The sequence below is a fragment of the Abramis brama genome (assembly GCF_963993115.1).
Source record: "Abramis brama genome assembly, chromosome: 15".
NCBI classification, from domain to species: Eukaryota; Metazoa; Chordata; class Actinopteri; order Cypriniformes; family Leuciscidae; genus Abramis; species Abramis brama.
In genome coordinates, this window is record NC_139977.1 from 1661656 (window position 1) to 1672008 (window position 10353).

General features: G+C 42.7%; 1 long non-coding RNA gene and 1 pseudogene across 2 annotated transcripts; both read left to right on the forward strand.

Moving 5' to 3' along the window:
- The first annotated feature begins 1037 nt into the window (after positions 1-1037).
- LOC311098109 lies at positions 1038-1669 on the forward strand. Its single transcript, XR_014609364.1, has 2 exons — positions 1038-1166; positions 1208-1669. It is a non-coding gene; the product is annotated as an uncharacterized lncRNA (long non-coding RNA).
- Positions 1670-9169: 7500 nt separating this feature from the next.
- LOC311097971 (putative nuclease HARBI1) lies at positions 9170-10059 on the forward strand (annotated as a pseudogene). The gene has a single exon. The product of its transcript is annotated as a putative nuclease HARBI1 (transcript).
- Positions 10060-10353: the final 294 nt, after the last annotated feature.

The window sequence follows — 10353 nt, forward strand, 5'->3', positions numbered from 1 at the left end:
AGGGAGCAGGCGGATCTGATGAAACATGGCCTTTATATCTCCGCTCACTGCAACAGGATACTGGCGGAAACGCAGGAGTACACCCAGAAGTGTAGGCCCCAGAGGAGGTCCTGGCAGGAGGTAGTGGTTAAGAACGGTCCCCTGGAACTCAAAGGAGCAGTTAAAGACCACCCGAGCTTTGTTGTTGTGATGTACAATGTGGTGTGGTACATACCAAGATTCAGCAGAGCTATGAATCTCTTCGGGAGTCAGCTTTACAACATAACCAGAATCTATCAACCTCTTGATCTCCTGGTTGTATGTGAGTGCCAGGTCAGGATTCTTAGCTAGCTTACGCTCAGTGGACCTCAGAAGGCCTTTCACTACTTCAGAGGAGACATGCATCTGTGGGAAGTCCTTCTTCCTGAGCAGGGGGGTGGCATATCGCTCTACACCATCCACAGGTACTCTGATGGTCTTGGCCTCTAACATTGCTATGGCCTCTCTGTCCTCCTTTGAGCGTGTGACCTCCTTTCCAGGTCTATGGAGGGGAGCATCTAGTTGCCACAGACGCTGTACATCCTGTTGAAGGGCAATGGCAGGAGAAAGGCATGATATGTTCAGGCAGTGCGCCTCCCCCTGCTGTGTGGGCATACTGCAGCTCGGACCCTGGATAGCCCACCCGAGCTTGGTGCAGACGGCGACAGGTCCTTGGACTGAGCCTCGCAGGATAGAACAGACAGGAGTTATGAGGTGAGCATTGTCAGAGCCGATTAACACAAGTGGCTGTATCTGATTGAATCCTTCAAGCTGCACTCGCTGTAGGTGATGATACTTCTTCTTTAAGAGCTCCACTGGGCATGACTGTTCAGCTAGGCTGAGCTGTTGAGCGGTAAAGGCACGCGTTATGTTGTAACGTATTTTTGGCTTGGCCTTTGGGGACACCTGGAAAGAGACATAGCCTCCTTTAATATGGATCACATCTTGACGAATAGTACGCAGAGACAGAGTTTCCTCCTCCTGGATTAAGCCTAACGACTTGACAGCAGCAGGGAGTATGCGCGAGGTACTTTCACTTTGGTTTGGTCCAGTGCCATGAGAGCATCATTCACGGTGCAGAGAATTGCCATCCTTTGTTAATCCTGCGCTAATCTTGTGTGTATGAGTGCTGTGTGCGTCCTTAAGATGTAAGTACGACTTTTGCATGAATGACGCGTTTATCGCAGAGTTATTAGCCCAGGTGGCGAAGTTGTTATACTCGTGTTATTCCCTACTGTTATACTGCTGCGGCCCGCTACGGCGCTCCACATGCGTTTCTAAAGTAGCCATATACTGTATATACTTTATATTGCCTTGCAAATAACTGCAAATATTATATTTAATTTATAGTTTGCCTGTTTTTGGCACATTTCACTTTTTGGAGATTTATGGCATTTATGCAAGTTCATTTATAGTGTTAGAGCTCCCTCTAGTGGATTTTTGGTTGTACTGCGGGTGATTTCTTTATGCATCTGTATGTAACCATAGCCTACTTGTTTATTAATATACATTTTATTGTATTTTCTGTTTCAGATAACCACACACACACACACACACATCCACAAACACACCTAATTTGTCATATCAATACCTGTAAACCATCATCATCTCCATGTACCTGACTCCTCCTCAATAAATTCTCAAAACTGCACCATTGGATTTGCCTATTCCTTCTGACCGAGGAAGACTCAGTTGACGAGCAATCCATAATCAGCCGCAGACGCACACGGTCTCTTACAAGTGGTGCTTCGAGCCGGATGTTTATTGGCTGAGTCAACAAGATGGCAACTCCATAAGATGAAGTTCCTCAGGAGAAGAGTCCAAAGCATAGTCCCCATCCAAGAAGGAGCAGAAAGCTTCCAGGACATCTGGCGGAGTATGAGCATGACCTACCTGATCCAGAGGAGACAGAGTCTTCAAGCAGCAGCAGTTCAGAGGAATCTGATAAGGAGAAGAGGAAGGAGATGAAAGGATGGAAGAGAATGGAGGCAGCTTTGGGCAGTGTACTGAAAACGATGAATGAGATGCAAATCACTATGAAGGAGACCAGTGGTGCATTAACCAAGCGTGTGGAACAACTGGAGCGAGCATGCAAGTCATGCAGTCCTCTCCCTCCTCAGAGTGATGCTCAACAGCAAGATAGAGCCGCTTCGCTTCCAGCTCTACTCCAAACACCACAGCCTAGCAGTGTGGGTATGAGCAGCATCCATACTACTGATCAGCTACACGTCCTGGAACCAGCAGTGAGGCAGGACATTAGAACGCCTGTGAACCTGTTAAGGCCAGTAGAACCTATTGCATCTTCACCAATGCGAAATGCAAGCCCCATTCTCCATTCAGCGCCAAGGCCAGCTCCACTGCCTTTAAGCCCTATCATTCAGCCTACTTCAAATATTCAGCCAGCGCCACTGCCACAGAACCTTGTAACTCAACCTTCACAGCAGCCAGGCGCAATGCTAGTACCTCAACCTGTGCTTCAGCAACCGCCAGTGATACCGCCTGTACTACAGCCCAGGGTGAATACTGCATTTCAGCCCGCAGGTCAGTCTGCACCTTGGCCCACGCCACAGCCTGCTCCCCAGCTGAGAATCCCTGTGGCCCATTCAGGTATTCAGCCGGCACCGCTACCTGCTCCGCCCCCCAGAATGAGTCATGTGATTTAGCCTGCTCTACAACCTGTCAATCAAGTAGCCCAATCAGTACAGTTTGGGAGGCTTGAACCACGTCAGGCTGAGCCCCTATACAGTCAGAGGTACCAACACCCGCAGCCTCCAGGCAGCTCCACCCAGGTACTCTCTGCACAATCTCACGACTTCTCTGCAGTCTCAGGGTCACTGTATCAGCCACCACCAGGGATATCAGCGCCGTAGGCTTATAACCAGCTTTATGTAGCTCCACCTCCTGATTCTGCCAACTACTACTCTGCTGCTCATCCATCAGTCTCTGCCTACCCCTCACTGCCTGCTGCATTTACTGCACAAGCCACAGTACCACCAGCAGCAGAAGTCACCCAGCCAAACCTGATGGAGATGATCTTAGCATCCTCATATGGCATCCCGAAGCCTAGACTGGTGACATTCAAATCAGGCAGAGAGAGTGACTTTGCATTATTGAAGAAAGGACTGGACAGCCTACTTGGGCCACATGCTCATCTCACAGAGGAATATAAATATCACATCCTAATAGATCAGTTAGAGCATCCATGTGCGTTACAAGTGGCCAGACGCTATATTCACGACCGCACTCCTTACACTAGTGCAATGAGAGCTTTGGAGCAGAGATATGGGCAACCCAGGCAATTAGTCCAGAGTGAACTGAGTGCTATACTTAACTGCTCTCCTATTAAGGCAGGTGACCCTCAAGCCTTTGAAGATTTCTCCCTGGCGGTGTCCAGTCTAGTGGGCCTCCTCTGTACTATGGACGATGTAGCAGCCAGTGAGCTCCAGTGTGGTTCACACGTAGACAGGTTACTCACTAAGCTTCCGCCTAGTTACAGAGACAGTTTCATCGAGTACTGCATCACACGTGGTATCATACGCACTGGCAGCAGTTGCACCTACAATATGTACGACTTCTCCGGGTGGCTTGAGCGCAAGTCCCAAGTTCTACAGTTATCACGGCAAGCCATTCAGTCACAGCCCTCAGACAGACCACGCCCAGAGAGGGGCAAGCCCAGAGTCTCTGCAGGGTCCAGGGCACAGAGTAAGTCTACATCCATCTATTATGGCTCAGATCCCGCTCAAACACAGCCAAAGATGGACACTAAGGCACACGTTACTAATCCTTCTTACTCCTCTAAGAAGAAGCAGTTTAAGCCATACTGCCCATACTGTGAAGGGACAGAGCACTACCTCAGTGGCTGTGTAGATTTTAAGAAGCTAGACCTCAAAGCTGTAGCTTCTTGGATAAAGGAAAAATCCAAATGTTGGCGCTGTGGCCGTAAACATACCCCCGAGCAATGTACTCTTAAGAAGATGTGCAGCACCTGTGGAGAACAGCACTTATTAGTGCTTCATGACCTGGCTGAAGCAAAACTACAAATGAACACATGCATTATGGGTAACGTAGTCTATGTCAGGGCACGGACTTTTAACAATACCCTAACACAGCATTTCACACTAGTGAACATTGCAAAATAGACACTGTCCCCAAAGGAGATATTGCACAATGCCCATAGGCCAAATATTGGAGTATGATGATTGCCAAACAGAAACAAAAACAAAAAAACAAAACATTTAAATTAACAAGCTACTACTAGCAGGACTCCATCCTAGGCCCACCTAGGTCCAGGTCATCACAGAACGGTGGTAGCAGATCCCCAAGACACACACACAAACATTCAAAGAAATAAAAAGTAAAACAGAATGATTAAACCCAGGAAAAACAGTGGCTAGTGACCAGGGATGGGCAGTATTTCAGATACATGTATTTAAAATACGTATTTGAAATACAAATACTATTTTGTATTTTGTATTTTAAAGCCTTTGGAAAAAATCAAATGTAATTTGTATTTAAATACATTTAAGATGAGTATTTAAGTATTTTCCAAAATACTCAAAATACTTTGAGCCAGTCAACCTTTTTATCAGGCTGTTTTCGTGCATCAACTAGTTCAGGCCAGACAGGCCCTTCCCCCAACCCCAACCCCAACATTCATGCACGTGAGCTTCAGCTGTACAACCCAGCATTGGATCTGCGACTTTTCTGGAATAAGGTGAGGATGTCATGGTCAATTCTAGTTTAAACTGTGTTTAAAGCATTAGCGTTACTGCATGTTAGGTATGGGTGATGATATCATATGTCGTAGATTCGTAGCAATGATATAAACTGTGAATCGATTGAACTTTTTCTAAATCATTTACATAGAAAGGCCTATTGGGTGAAGTAAATATATCTGTGCAACTTTTAGTAGGCAGGAATAATTGGAACGTTAGAGTGGAAAAAGAAACAAGTGTGAATGAGTAATTGGGTGTGATGTGAATGTGATTTGTGTTATTATAACTGCGGCGAAAGGAAATTCAAATTCTCACTTGCACGTTGGCAGGCAGTTTTATTTGTACACGCGCTCCGAGACGGAGTGGAACGCTAACAAATAGGCCTTATACACTTTTGACTTAAGGCCCTTTCACACGTGACGCGGCAAGCGGTGGAATCAGCGCACAGTTGCCGCTTTCTCTTGTAGCTTTGTGCAGTTGAAGCCTTGTTTATACTTTCGCAATTCACATGGCTGTACGCCGCGAACCTGCTAACTGCGCGCACTCCTCAGTAAACCGAGGAGGCTTTTATGCTTGACGTGCTCTCCGTTGTATAATTCTGTGAAACGACAGGGGGCGACTCGGAGTAATTGTTCTCCAAACCATCAAAAAGCAGCAAAAAGCAAATGAGTGGAAGTCATTTGTTTGCCGAATAATTTGTCAAACACTAGTTTGTGAATAAATGGATTTCTTCACATATAAATGGTTTGTGGGTCATTTTTAGGACATATGTGAAAAAAGTTTTTGAGTACACTTCTTAAACCCTCACCAATTATCAAGTTTAACCCAGTAAACTTGAAATTGTGACATTATAACAAAACATATCAATATGATAACATATAACACTAAATTGAACAATACTGTCTTTTTTAATTCATTATTATTATCTTTTAATTAACGATTGTATTAAACAAAATAATCTCCATCAGTTTAGTGTAGTGATTGTGTGCATTTGTGATGACACTGATGAATGATACACCACACAAAATATTTAGCTTTTAGTAAAAAACAAACAAACAAAAAAAACCTTTGGGTGAATAGTGCCAAATGAATTCTAATTTAAAAAAAAATATTTTAGATAAACTTTCTATCTTCTATATTTATATAGGAACAAACTTCACATTAAATTAATATATAAAATTACTATACTTAAAAAGCATTGGACTACTTGCGTAAAAAAAAGCATCAAAATAGTTTGAAATTCATTTTTTGCTGTGGTATCAAAACATATATTGATAATTGTGAAACCATTATATACATTGTTACTGTGAAGTAAAATTAAGATTTTGGTCATATCACCCATCCCTATTCTTTGCTATATTGTAGAAAAGGTTCCCACAGCCACAGTTTTACAAAAAGTATGATTTTTTAAATAGTGTTCACCACAAGTAATAGACTACATTGTAACTTGGTCAGAAATAAGTATATTAATGGCTGCTATTTTGCACTACATATGTTTATTTTGTAATTGCCATCAAGGAAGCAAGCAAGAAAGGAAGGAAGAAAGAAAGAAAGGAAGAAAAAAAGAAAGAAAGGAAGAAAAAGAAAGAAAGGAAGAAAAAAGAAAAAGAAAGAAAGAAAAAGAAAGAAAAAGAAAAAGAAAGAAAGAAAGAAAGAAAGAGAGGTTATGGCAACAGAATGACAGAGAGAGAAGAAAAGAGGTAAGGAATTAAAAGTCAGTAGGCCTATGTAGTGTCTTAATTCATTGTGAATATTTATAATTAGATTAACCAATTATATATAACAAGATTAGTGTTTTGTTCTTGTCTCATAACTTTTCTATGAACTGTTCTATTTAAAAATCTGTTTCACATATAATTTCATGCATAATATTAATAAACAGTATCTCATCCATTTTACAGTGTTGACCTGGCAGAACCGGATATTGATGATGATGATTCACCAGAAATTCCATCAACTAGTTCAACTAGTTCAATTGGGCAGGTTAGGTCGGCAATATTGGATGGCAGATACTTTAAGATTGTGAAACAAACAGAAATGGGCCAAGTTCAAGCCGAATGTAAATTGTGCACAAAAAAGAAAAACATCATATCTGGTTCTTTAGCTGCAACGACAAATTTCAAAGTTCATTTAAAGAGGATACACCCAGAAGCACTTCAGGACTATGAAGAACACAAGAAGGATGTCACAGGCTCAGCAGCAAAGAAAAAGACTCCAGCCAACACCAAATACAAGCAGAGCAAGTTGTTTGCAGGGTCCTCAGTGGTGTCACAAAAAAGATTAGATGATCTGATTGTTTCCTATGTTGTTCAAGGTATGCATTCACTCTCAACAGTTGCGCAGAAGGAATTTATCGAATTGATTCAAGGACTTAGCCCACACTCATCTGTGATGTCAAGGAGAACACTGTGCAGAAGAATTGATTGTGACTTCGAATCAAAAGTTAGTAGTGTAAAAGACTTGTTGAAAACTACCAAACATCTTTGCACCACGGCTGACATCTGGTCCACTAGTGTGTCTAGTTTCATAGGAGTCACAGCACACTGGATTCATAATGACACATTGGAACGCCAGTCTGTCACACTGGCTTGCAGACATTTTCCAAGTCCACACACATACAACCGAATTGCTGAACTGTTGGATGAAATCCACTCTGAATTTGTGAATTTGCCACAGTGACTGATAACGGGTCTAATTTTATAAAAGCCTTTAAAGAGTTTAGCGTCACTGTAGAAGAGCAAGATGAGCAAGATGGCAATGAGGATCTGTCTTTTGTACACATTGATTCATCAGTTTCAGAGGAGAATGAGAGTGGAATTGTTTTGCCAACTCACTTGAGGTGTGCATGCCACACCTTGAGTTTAGTGGCCACCACAGATGCAAAGAAAGCCATGAGAGACAGTCCCAGTCTCTCTCGTCTCAACAATGCCACAATGGGAAAATGTTCTGCCTTGTGGAATGCATCAGGTAGACCAAAGAGTGCAGAGAAGCTCTCTGAGGTGTTAAAGTGCAGGTTGATAACACCATGTCCAACACGATGGAACTCTCTCTATGACAGTCTCAACCAGCTAAACACTCAAAGAGAAAAACCTGGAGATATCATGGTGAAATTGAACCTACCTTGCTTCAGGGATGCTGAACTGGATTACCTGGAGGAGTACTCCAAAATCTTGAAGCCCATTGCAGTCGCCATTGATCGACTACAGGGCCAGTCATCCTGCTATTATGCTGAGCTTCTTCCCACCCTGTTTGCTGTGGAAGCTTTACATTCCTCCAATTTCAGATACTGTTCTCACCTTTTGCAAGCCATTATGGATGGTTTCAGAAGCAGATTCAGTAGCTTTCTGCAACTTAAACCAGAAGTCAATGAGGCAGTCCTGGCAAGTGTAACCCATCCATACTTCAAAATGCGCTGGCTACCCCAACAATTGTCAGAAAAAAAGAAAAGAATTCATGAACTAATGCTCCAGTCAGCAGCAGACCTTGGGCTTGTCACTGAAAGTGAGTCAAGTTCAACACCTGCTGATGGTGAAGTGGAATACTTTTTTGTCTTTACCGAAGATGTTGAGGTCTCTGGCAAGTCTACACACAGCAAAGCTGAACTGGAGACGTTGCACTTCCTAGAAGATCAGAGGAAGGATTTGGACATCTTGAACCAGTATCCACTTATTAGACAGCTGTTTGTGAGGTTCAACACAATCCTTCCCTCTTCAGCTCCTGTTGAGCGCTTGTTTTCCTTTGCGGGTTTAATCAATAGGCCACACAGACGACGCCTTAAACCCAATCTTTTTGAAAAGCTGGTGGTGCTAAAGGGTATTGAATAGATGGATGTCTGAAACCCACAAGTACACCACCTGGAGGAGTACACCATCAGTTATTTAAAATATAATTGACTGTGTTATTGAGTTCTTGTTACTGACTTCGAAGTAATGATGGTGATAAAACATAATAAAAGATGTTTGAAATTATTTTTTTTTGTTTGTAGTTTTGTATTTCCTACAGGGCAGGGGAAGGGAAGAGGTAAATAAAATGAAAACGAAAGTTTCTAAGCAGTTGCACACATCATGCTTTTTGGCATTCAGAATAGGCCCAGATAGATTTCAGCCTAATAGGGATACCTGCACTGAATCACCAATTTCATGTATTGCTGTTATGTATTTCATTATGTATTTTGTGTATTTTCAAAATACAAAATACTGGGGCCGGTTTCACAAAGATATTTTAGACCGGTCTATAGTGTTAGACTAGTCTAAAATTTGCTCATAGACTAGTCTAATGCAAGTTAGACTGTTTCACAAAAATAAAGACTGACTTAATTTAGAACAAAAAAATTTGACACCTAACCCCCAGGCTAACTTAGGTCTAAGACTCTATGTTACCTTGGCAACCAGCAGTAACAATCAGTTACATTACAAACAGCCAAAAGAAGAGGGAAAATGGCTCATGATTTGTGGTTTGCTGACGACGTTATGGAGAGAGCTATGAGAAGGGAAAGGGTTTTTAGGGACCGCACTAACCCACTGGAAATATATAATAATGAGGACTTCATCGGTCGGTTTCGTTTGCCCAAGGAAGCTATACTGAGTCTGACAGATGAATTAGCTGAAGTACTGAGCCCTGCCACTTCAAGAAGCCACAGCATCCCAGCAGTGCTACAGGTTTGCACTGCGTTGAGATTCTATGCAACAGGAACTTTTCTGAATGCTGTTGGTGACACAGTGGGTCTCAGCAAAGCTTCTGTGTCACGGGTGGTATACAGGGTATCAAGAGCACTTTCAAATAAGCTCCCTCAGTTTCCAAACCAACTGGCTGAGCTTAACAAAGTCAGAAGAGGGTTCTTCAGCATAGCAAGATTTCCCAATGTTGTTGGAGCAATTGATGGGACGCATGTCAGAATCCAGGCTCCAACAGCTCATGAACATTTGTTTGTGAATAGAAAAGGATATCACAGTCTAAACATTCAGGCTGTTTGTGATTCTGATCTCCGGTTCCTCAACTGTGTGGCCCGCTGGCCTGGATCAATTCATGACTCTCCAATTCTTCAAAATTCTCAACTTTTCCTTGCATTTGAGCAAGGCATTATCGATGGGGTCCTGTTGGGGGACTCTGGCTACCCTCTAAAACCTTGGCTCCTTTCCTGAATCCTACTACACCTGCACAGAGAAACTACAACGCAGCACACTGTTCAACTCGTAACACTGTAGAGCGGGCATTTGGTGTTCTGAAGAGGCGTTTCCATTGTCTACATGGGGAATTGCGAATGGCACCTGACAGAGTGTATAACATCATCTGTGCGACTGTTGTGCTGCATAACATAGCGAGGTAGGCCTACCTGAAAACAAACCATTTAAATTTCGAGCTTTTTTCGATAGGCCTAATTTAATTACTATTATTTACCACATGCTACAACTTTAATCAAAATAGTTTACTTCATTAATCATTAGGGATCTCCGGCTACCTGACCCTGAAGGAGGGGATATCAGAGATGACAATCACAGTGAACTGGAGGACAGAGAATATTTAGAGGAGCAGAATGGAACTGGTCGATATGTGCGTCAGATGTATGTTAACAGGATTTTCAATGTCTGAAAAAACAACAAAAATCACATTAAAGTGGCCC